This window comes from Nuphar pumila, chromosome 1 (assembly GCF_984573655.1).
Source record: "Nuphar pumila chromosome 1, dmNupPumi1.hap1.1, whole genome shotgun sequence".
NCBI lineage: Eukaryota > Viridiplantae > Streptophyta > Magnoliopsida > Nymphaeales > Nymphaeaceae > Nuphar > Nuphar pumila.
In genome coordinates this window covers 36,016,014-36,027,114 of record NC_143249.1, presented here as the reverse complement: position 1 = coordinate 36,027,114, position 11,101 = coordinate 36,016,014, and positions in this window count along the sequence as shown.

Below are 11,101 nucleotides of genomic sequence, written 5' to 3'. Positions count from 1 at the left end.
CCACGACGATAAAGGACGTCGGCAAGAATAAAATATCGAGCAGACATGCGCTGAATTGCTCGCTGCTCCTTCTTTGAGAATTCTGGAGGAAATTCGTCAGTTTTAATGAAATTCTTGATGTCATGATACCAAGGCTTCTTCTTTTGCTCAGCCTGGTTTATCTGCTCTACTGGGACGAAAGCAGGTTGATCAAGTCTACCAATTTCAAAGGAACGACAAGATTCTCCGCTCTTGAAAGACATGATGGATCCCAGATTGGCTAAACTGTCTGCAACTTGATTGAAGTCTCTCTTGATATGGAAAAGTTGGAATTCCTCGAATTTGTCGGCGAGAGTTGAGACGATCTTCTGATAAGGAAGTAATTTCTGATCCTTCACTTGCCATTCAGCTAGGACTTGATTGACGACAAGCAAAGAGTCGCCATAAGCATGCACTCTTTTGACATTGAAGTCCTGTAGAATTTTCAGACCTTGTATCCAAGCTTCATACTCGGCCATATTATGCGTGCACTGAAAATCTAGTTTGAGAGAAAAGGGAATCATCTCCTTCTCTGGTGTGATCAGCAAGATCCCGATCCCTATGCCTGTCATATTCTTGGAACCGTCAAAGAATAAATTCCAAATTGGGGATTGTTGAATATTGCAGATCCGCTCATCGGGGAAATCATCCTCGGCTTTAACATCCTCTGCTAGAGGAAAATCTGCCAATTGATCTGCAATTGCTTGGCCTTTGATAGATTGCTGAGAGTCATATTCCAAATCATATTGTATCAATAGGACTTGCCATTTGGCGATCCGTCCACTGAGAAAGGGTTGTTCAAGAACGTACTTGAGCGGATTTAATTTGGATAGAATCTTGACTTCAGACGCCAGCAGATAATGTCTCAATTTCTAACACATCCAAACCAGAGCTAGACACGTCTTCTTTATCTGAGAGTATTTCTTCTCGTAATCAATAAAGGTCTTGCTCACATAATAAATGGCATGCTCTATCAGATTGCCTTCTTCGTATTGCGCCAAGAATCTGCCGCAAACAACTTGATTAACTGAAATATATAGCAATAGGGGCTTCCCTAATTCTGGCAGCTTTAAAACAGGAGGATTGAGAAGATATTTCTTGATGCGTTCAAACGACTGTTGACACTCTGGTCCCCATTCGAACCTCACTCCTTTTCTGAGCAAATGATTGAAAGGCTCACATCTCATGGCCAGATTGGATATAAATCGCCGAATTGATTGCATGCATCTCTGAAGGCTACGCAATTCTTTGAGATTAGTCTGGAGCGACATGTCAATGATAGCCTTGGCCTTAGCGGGATCCATCTCTATCCCCTTTTTGCTGACCAGAAAGCCTAACAACTTGTCTGATTCGACTCCAAAAACACATTTTTGTGGATTGAGTCTTAGCTTGTAAAGAATGAGCCGCTTGAAAACTTGATTGAGAGCTTCGATGTGATCTTCCTCTTCTTTGGATTTTACCAGAATATCATCGACATATGCGTTCATGATTTTGTGCATCTGATCATGGAAAATGACGACCATAGCACGCTGATAAGTGGCTCCCGCATTCTTAAGCCCAAAAGGCATAACCGTATAACAGAAGGTGCCCCATGGCGTGGTGAAGGATGTTTTAGATTGGTCACGAGCAGCCAATTTGATCTGATTATATCCAAAGTATCCGTCCATAAAGGAAAACATAGCATGTCCAGTCGTGCTATCAACTAGGAGATCAATATTTGGGAGCGGATAATCATCTTTTGGAGTGGCTTTATTGAGATCACGGAAGTCGATACAGATTCAAAATTTACCATTCTTCTTGGGAACTGCTACGATGTTCGCCAACCAATCCGGATAATCTATTGCTCGAATGAATCCTGCTTTGAGCATATCCTCAAGTCCTTCCTTGACCAGATTGCTCGATTCGAGGATCCATTTTTCTTAACTTTTGCTTAACTGGTTTCGCATCAGGCTTGAGAACGAGGCGATGTTCCACCAATTTAGGATCTAAACCTGGCATATCCTCATAAGTCCATGTGAATACTTCTTCATGCTGCTTGAGAAAATTAGTGAGCCTTTCTTTCTCTCCCGGACTCAAACCGCTGCCAATCTTGAGAATTCTAGGATCATCTTCTGATCCGATATTGATGTCCTCAGTCGTATCCTTAACTAAGGATGATGGCTCATCTTGTTTCTGAACTGATGCAAATTCTGGTAATTCTTGAAGAACTGAATCGAACTCTGCAGACTCTTCTGACTGCTTTGTACTCTATCTGTATTCTGTTCTTATTTTGACCTGATGAATTACTGCTGACTTCGAACAGGCATTTGAATTAAGGATGAGCTTCTTGATAGATCGGGAAGACATTCTGAAAATTGGAGAATAAATTGATTTAGGGAAATTGCCCATCATAAAACAAATTGCTTTTATTGAGAAGATAATTGGAAAAATAAGAGATCAAAGTAATGACAATTTTGCAAAGATTTGATAATGAGAAGTAAAGAGACAAATGGCATCCAGATAGATAAAGGAAACTTGCAACTTTATTGAAAGATAGAATTGATCAAAATGACAATGATGAAAACGAAATGGGATATCATCCCGACAAAAGAATAGAAAAGAAAAGACAAGCAGATCATTTAAATATGTCCCCCTGATAAAAACAGTGCCCTTCTAAGATCTTCTGCCACTAAAGCCTAATCCGCCCTTTTAGGGCAATGCTGAGGAATCACTGGTTCAAGACGACCATCTCCATTTTTGCCTAGGCCTGGAAAAGGCTGATAGCCATGCTTCATTAATAGATCAAATCCCCTTTTGGCCTTCATAAATTGGGAGAATAGAGGTTGATCCTTGAGTGTGTTGTAGTCGATTCGTCCTCCAATTTTGAAGAATTGTGGGTCTTCCCATTAGGTCGTAGCCACTGTATGCTCGGGTTGTTCTGTCATTTGCAATATTCTTGAATTTTCTTCAAAGCTGACCTCTTCAATACCCCTAATGCTAGGGATATTCGTAGTAAAAGTGGGCCTGAGAACCATGGGTTGTGCCAACCTCTGCTCTGGATCTTCGCCCAAGACTGTTGTGATCATACCACCTTTTGACTACTTAATGCACTGATGCAGAGTAGATGGTACTGCGTTTGTGTTGTGGATCCATGGTCTCCCGAGAAGCAGATTATAGGTGGGCGGCACATTGACCACGTGAAAGAGGATTGAATGGACCGAGTAGTCAATGAAGATTTCCAGAAAGATTTTTCCTCTCGTTGTTTGACCATGATTATCGAACCCATAAATGGTGATTGGATCTGGAATATACTTCTCTTCTTTAATGCCCAAAGCTTTGGCAGTCATTTCCGAGCATATATTGAGGTTGCTGCCTCCATCTATCAGCACATGAGGAACGATCATCCCTCTGGTTCGAACCACAACATAGAGGGCGTTGTTGTGAAATACATGAGGATTAGGGAGATCCTCGTCTAAGAAAGTAACTGGAGCATTAGTCATGGCCTGATTGACTATATGGGCCATGTCTTCAGGGGTTATGCTTGGCTTCACTTTGATTTTCTGCAGTAGATCATTCAACACCTGCTGATGCTTGGTAGAAGCTTGGGTTAAATCCAAAATTGAGACATTGGATAATGCTGTAATTGACTTTGCAGTCGATGCCTCGTTTTCTTCTGGGGAGGGCTTAACAAAGTAGTTAGGGATCCATGGCATTCTTCTGGCTACCTCAGGGGATACCCCAGTGGGCTTATCAGATACCTTCATTTTTCCGAGGGTTGAAATAAGGTTCATTTTCTGAGTTTTAGCCTGAACCTGTTGCAATACAAGGACTTGATGCTGAGCTTGCATATCCTTTTTAGAGCATGACTTGATATGCTCCTGTGGCTAAAAAGGTTGTTCGGTTACGACTGCTGTGGAATGACGGGGAAATGGCTCTTTTAGAATTTCTATATTCTCGTCTTCGGCACCTTCTACCAGAAGATTCTTATCAATAAGGTCTTGAACGATATTCTTCAGAACAAAGCAATTCTCGGTATTGTGTCCCACTATTCTGTGAAATTTGCAGAATTGATCTTTGAATTTTCCCATAGGAGCGAGAGGATCGACCAGCCTAGGCAATTTGACCATCTCCTTGGTCAACATGTACTCGAGCACAGTCTCGAGTGATTGGTCTAGTGGAGTGAATTTCCTGTCATAACTCCATCCTTCATGTTTTACTTTCTCTCGATGTTTCGGTCCCTGATCTGTTTGAAGTGGCTTGCTGAATTGTGGGATCGACTTCCCTTTCTGATCGTTCTTGCTTGAATTTCCTGCCCCATAACAGAAGTCTTTATTCTGCCCCTTGCGATGATTTCATTTATTATTGCTGACGGAATTAGTGAAATGAGTCTTCTTCTTCGACTCGTTCTGGCCGTTGTTCTTGGTGAAGGTAAAGCCTTCATAGAAACCATTCTCCATACTCAACTCGAGCCATTCAGCTCACTCTGTTAATTCAATAAAAGATCTGGATGGTGCAGTAGAGATGAGGCCTTTTAGAGGTTGCGAGAAATTGCTTAGAATCAAGGACAAAGCATGCCCTTCTGATATGGGGTCTCTCATCTTATTGCAAGCTGACCTCCAGCGATGAATGAAATATCTGGCCTTTTCATTTTCTCTCTGCTTGAGGCCGCAGAGATGACTGAGAGTGAGAAGCGCCTCAGCGTTAAAGAGAAATCGTTCAATGAACATGTTTACCACTTTGTTAAATTCTTTCAGCTCGATTGGGTTGACATGCTCTGAATACCATTTGGTTGTTGTTCCCTCCAGACTGCAAGGGAAACAAAGGAAAAGTGCCCGGTTGTCTCGCTTGAATTTGGAACATTCAACAAAGAACATAGCGAGGTGTGCTTTGGGATCACCAGAACCATCGAATTTAATGAATTTCCTAGGGAGATTATCCAGATTGTCATCTCCCTCCAAACCGTCACAGAAGTCTTCGTTGGTGAAGACCCTTTTACCCTTGTCACGGGCCTGCAGATCCTTGACTATTTTCATCACATCTCGGAGTTGTGACTGAGTAGGGTCGTCAACAAACTGATTCTGGGACTTATAAGCTGACCCCTGCCCCTGAGTCGACCTCTTGAATTCTTGCTTAGTTTCATATTCCTGGTCAGTGCCATCTGTTGATTTTGACCCGTCTGACATCTCCTCATGGTGATTATGCTTTCTGATGATTTTCACATTCTTGGCTGCATGACCCTTATCCTTCTGCATGATCTGGGTCTGCTCCGTACTGGCTTCGGCTTGCTCTGCCAGCATCTTGGTCATCATTTTCTTAAACATAACATACATTTGAGGATCAATGTCATCCTCAACCTGTTGTCCTTGACCTTTGGTTGATCGGGGGGAGTCCATTTCTTCTTCTAAAGCGATCGAGTATGCCACGCCTTCGACTGATGAGGTTTTCCTTCCGGACCTTGTATGAACCATCAAGTATCACAAAATGCTCTCTTGAATGTCACTGATGCTCTCTGCAAGGTAGAACTGATGATTAGGCTTTTGAAGGAAATTTGGTTGGAGAAAAATATTTGTTGCGGATTTTGGTAGACAATTGAAATAATATCCCATTACTAGGGATTGAGTCATCGCTGAAGTTACGACAATTGTGTTGTCATTCCTTTGCAAAAATAAACAACTGAAAAATATGCCTTGTCACCTAGGCGAGGTCGTCAAACCAAGGTGAAATGAAGATTAAAGGAATTTTATTGAAAATATGATTTTAATAATACACTTGACAAAGGGGAGGGGGTCGAACAATTTTCCACCACTCCTGATAATCAGAGGACACTCGAGGACCAGGAAAAATAGTGAGAGTAACAAAAGAATCTCAGCCATGTCTGGCAGAATGGTATGCTCCGGACTACTGATCTGATGTGAGATCGAACTCCGGCAAGATCCCTGATAATAGCCGAATTTCTATGCGCCTCTGTCTCTAAGAGAACTGCCTGACACACCGCTCTGGATGGTAGTATGCGCAGAAGAAAGGGCCAAGTAGCCTGAACCGCTTGCCATAAGCATAAGTGTATCTAGGAGGTGATCCCTGACGATCAAAGTAATCCCATATGACTTCTTCCTTCTGAAGGTTATTGATCAAGAACCGGTATCGCGCAACTGGCAGAAGTTTTTCGCCATTATATCTGAATGAGCTGGCTCGGGCTGGCACATGACGGAGGAACCAAGATTGCAGGGCATATGTACATCCTTCGACTAAAATTGATTCTCCGAGTGCGAAACAGGTCAACCCTCGGTATAAAAAGGTGAGTGCGGCCATGGCAATGAAGAGGCGGCTGGTCTGTTGACTTCCCCACCATCGCAGAAGTTGAACTATCCTGATATCCATGTAATTTCGTCCATCTGAAAAGAGAGCGAGTCCCACGGTGCATAAGACCATCGCATGCTGGATTCTCTCTCAAGCTGTTCGAGATAAGGAACTGACTTTCACAAATGGCACATATTGTTTGTAGATTTCGAGCAGGTCCACATATTTGTTTCCATCCTCATCTATCAATGGCCAAGACTTGCGTTCTATCATTCGAGCTAAAGCGTCTCGGGGGTCCAGACTTTTGACATTAATCAAAAACTGCTTCTCCAACAGATCTCCAGGCTGACCGGCTGGCTCGAGCAATCCCATAATCTCTGAGAATTCGTCCATCAATAAAGTCATTTCCCCCCATGGGAACCAGAAGGTACTAGTGCTCGGATTCCACCGTGTAAACACCCCAAATTTTCATTCACCTCTCCAACATTTCCACCAAGCATCAGCATCCAGCCTTTTGAAATCGTAGGAGGGCAAAATGGTCATTTTCTGAGCCCGAACCTTGCAAAAGTCCAAATTTCTTCTGGAACTCTCAAAATTTCTCTATTTTTAGCTCAGATGTTCAAAATTTTATTCCTGAAAGGAGACAGGCATCTCCAAGTCTTGGTTCAAGATTATATTGCATAAGACATGACATTGCATATCATTGCATGAGCATCTCATATCACTGCACTGCACAGCATGTCATTTCGAGGTCCAGAACTCTTGATTTCAAAATTTTTAATCCAGATTCGAATTTCAACTACTTTCAAAATTGATTTCAAAACCCCGGGTCGTCAAAATTATCAATTCTTCCCATTTTACCCCCAGGGCTCTGAATTTCAAAATATTTCCACAAGAAAACAATCTGGATAATTTTTAATAAAGTTCAACTCAGATTTTGCCTTTTGTCAGCTATTTCAACTGTCTTCCTTTTACAAAATCGCCCTACAGGGGCCAACTCTTTTCAAAATTTCTATTTTGCCAATTGGTCTAGATTTTATGAAAATTCCAAAAAAAAAGGATTTACTGTCTTGTCTTGATTTCAATAAAGAAGCAAGGTGGGACCCACACTAAAGTGGTGTCACATAGGCTTTTCTTTTGAAAAATCTGAATTTTGAAAAAACCCAAAAATATAGGAGCCTTGTCCCCTGGATTGGCGCCAATTGTCTTTTCTCTCTCCTCCCATTTATCTGCCAAGTGTTAGTGTGGGGCTACCTTAAGAAGCCGCCACATGTCATTAGACACCCTCTTCATTCCATCCCATGTGTCAGTGTCCATCATCTTCACCCTGCGCCATGTGTCATTCCAAAGATCATCCATGAGATGCCACGTGTCAGGTGTTGTCCCGTCCAGAAAAAGCAAAACTTGTCTCCACTGAGGTGGCGCCATTTGAAGAGTGTCTCCTGCAGAGGACACGTGTCAACCTCTCCCTCTTTCAAAAAAGTAGACTGACACATGTCTCTTCCTACTTTTCTCAGAAAAGTAGAAGACACGTGTCACTCCTAGCTTCCTCCAGAAAAAGGTAGGCTTGTCTCCTCTGAGGTGGCGCCATTTGAAGTGTGTCTCCTGCAGAAGACACATGTCAATCTCTCATTTCCTCAGAAAAAGCAAATGCCATGTGTCATCCCCTACTCTTTTCAGAAAAAGCAGGTGACATGTGTCACTCTCTGCTCTTCTCAGAAAAAGTAGATGCCATGTGTCATTTCCTGCTCTCTTTAGAAAAACTGGAATTCAAATATTCAAATCTCTCCAGAGGTGGCGCAAATCCTGAACTTCACCTTTTCCATTTTGTCTGAGATGGCGCCACATGGCTTGGACCTCCTTCTTTTCCCTCTGCCACGTGTCATTCTCTGCTTCTTTCAGAAAAGGCAGATGACACATGTCATCTCCAGCCTCCTTAAGAAAAAGTAGAGGACACATGTCATGTCTAGCTTCCTTCAGAAAAAGTAGAGGACACATGTCATGTCTAGCTTCCTTCAGAAAAGTAGAGGACACATGTCACTCTTGGCTTCCTTCAGAAAAGCAACCATTCAAAAAATTTCAGACAAGAGCTAGGTGGCGAAAATCCTGGAGTTCTACCTTTTTCTACTTTGAATATGAGGGCACCACATGTTCTTTGCTTTTCCCTCCTGCCACATGGCATTGTAGGAGCCACTCTGAGGAACCGCCACATGTCCACTCTCCATTCCTCGAGGGCCAACCTCCATTTGAAATTCAAATTCTCCTCTGAGGTGGCGCCATTTGAGAAGGCTTCTCCAAACAGCTGACACTTGTCTACAACATGTCCAGACCTCCCTGCATCAGAAAAAGTAGAAAAACCCCCCTTTGAGGTGGCGCATTCTACTTCCTCCTTTCCTGTTCTCCTGCCACATGGCAGTGTGGAGCAACTTGGAGGGGGCGCCACATGTCAGCCTCTCCTTTCCTGCAGAAAAGTAGAATTTGAATTCCTTTGAGGTGGCATAGTCTGCTTCCTCCACTCCTGTCCTTCTGACACATGTCATGAGCCTCCAGAGGTGGTGCCACATGGCATGCTCCTATTGTCTCCAGCTTTACACCTCAAAACACCTTTTGAGGTGGCGCCAATCCAGAGCCCCACTTGGCTTCATTCCTTTTATTTATTTTATTTTTTTAATAAAAATAGCCCCATGAGGTGGCGCCACCTGAGGGCTCCCTACAAAAGCCAAATTTTGAATTTCAAACCCCAGGTAGCACCCTCTGAGGTGGCGCCATCTGGGAGCTTCCTGCAGAGAAAATCAAGCAGACCCAAATTTTGAAAAATTTCAAATCCTGCTGAGGTGTCTCACCCACAAATTTCCTATTTTATTTCCTCAAAAAATCAAAATAGCACACCCTGAGATGGCGCCACATGGAGGGCTCAGATTAAGCCTCTTTGAATTTCAAAATTTTCCAAAAATTCTATAAAAACAAGGCTCCAAGCCCAGCTTAGGAAGTTTCTTTTGGACTTTGAATATCAACCTAGATTTTCTTCAAAACACCATTTTGAACTTTGGAATTCACGCCCCCCTTGGGCTCAGTGGAGAAGGTGCAGTGGGTCGATCTTGGTGAATCATCTGAAGCCCGGACCAGAGGACGAACGAAGCTCGTGATAGCTGTGCCTTTCAAGAGCTTCAACGCTGCCTAACGAAGCAAGGTGCACCTCTTTTCCTCTTGATTTCATATCATGATTCGATTCACGTGTCGTTTGAAGAAAGAGTTCATCCGAGGGATGGATTGAGCTATTCTCATAAAACGACATATATAAAAATATTCAATTATGTCTCCTTGATGATTTTTAGCATTCATGCATTTAGCTAGATTTAATTTGCATTTTATTTTGTTAATTTAGCATGTTTCATGAATTAAGTAGGATTAATTTAGCATTTATTTCAATTCTGCTCAGTTTCAGTAGTTCTCTGTTTTTGTCAGTCAGTCCACACGTCATTTCATGCATGTAATTTTTGTTAAAAAATCCAAACAAATCATGAAATGCGCCCTTAGGTGTCCCTAAAAATGTGCCAAAAATTCGGAAGCATTTGAATTCGTTTACTGCAGTAAACGTTCAAAAAGGTGAGTCGGGTTTTACCACCCGGGATGCATTTTAAATTTTTACTTCCGACTTGTAAAATCGATATATCCCTCATGGAAGATCCAATTTTCGATCCGAAAGATGTTCAAAATGAGGGAGAATGTCTAGTTTTTTAACATTATTTTTTCAGATTTTTATGATGTTTTTGCTATCTGACAAAAATCTGAGAGTGCGGGACACGTGTCAGAGCCTGATTTGGGCTTCTAAGACTTTGGATCGAATTAGGTCGATGGTTTCTCTTTGGGTATTGCTCCAAATCCAAAACTGTAAAATATGAATGTTATGTCCGAGATGTCCTATGTTTGCATCTGAAAGTCTGTGATTTTTAGAACAGTTGGAACACCTGTTTCGGATTTGCTTTGTCAGTCTCTTGTTTTGCTACATTTGTCTGTCCTGTCAATTTAGGATTAAAAAGTTATATTGTTATCTGTGTTTCTGTTGATCAAATGCGGAAGTCATAAACATAAAAGTTGTTCATGTAGGTATCTTGAGTAGCTATGTTAAATATCAGAAATTCCCAAGCCTGTTTTTATTTTGTTAATATTTTATATCAGATTAGGTTGATTTTACCTTCATCGGAACCAAATCCCTGTTACCGAACTCACCATGGCTCAAATCCCGAGGCTGTAAAAACCAAAAATGTTTCATTTGGGGTCCTTTAGCAGTTTGCAAAATATCAGAAGTTTTCATGGTGTAAATCTTGCATTATCATATTAAGCATTGCATTTGGTTTGGGTCCATAGGCAAAATCCACCCTTTTTCGGATTTTCTTCAAATTTTAGCATTCAAATCATATCATTTCATAATTTTGAGCATTCTAGGCTGTTTATCAGAGTAGGTAAATGCTTCATACCGAATTTGGTGTAATTTGGAATTCATTTGAGGCTTGGTTTAGCCATATCATCAAAACAGGGCCCCGCGGGACCCGGATCCAAGCGAAAAACAAGCGAAATTCGTTATTTTGGATAAATTGCAAAATGTCAAATTCTGGTTTTATAATTCTAATGTGTTAAGTAGCATGTCATCATATCTTATTATGCATTTCATCATCATTTGATTCAATTTGAATTTCAAAATCTCAATTTTTATCAAAATTTCCTTCAAAAACCCTGATTTTAAAGGTATAACTTTAACATTAGGGGTATTTTGGTCATTTTGACCACCATTTCGAATTTCGAACTA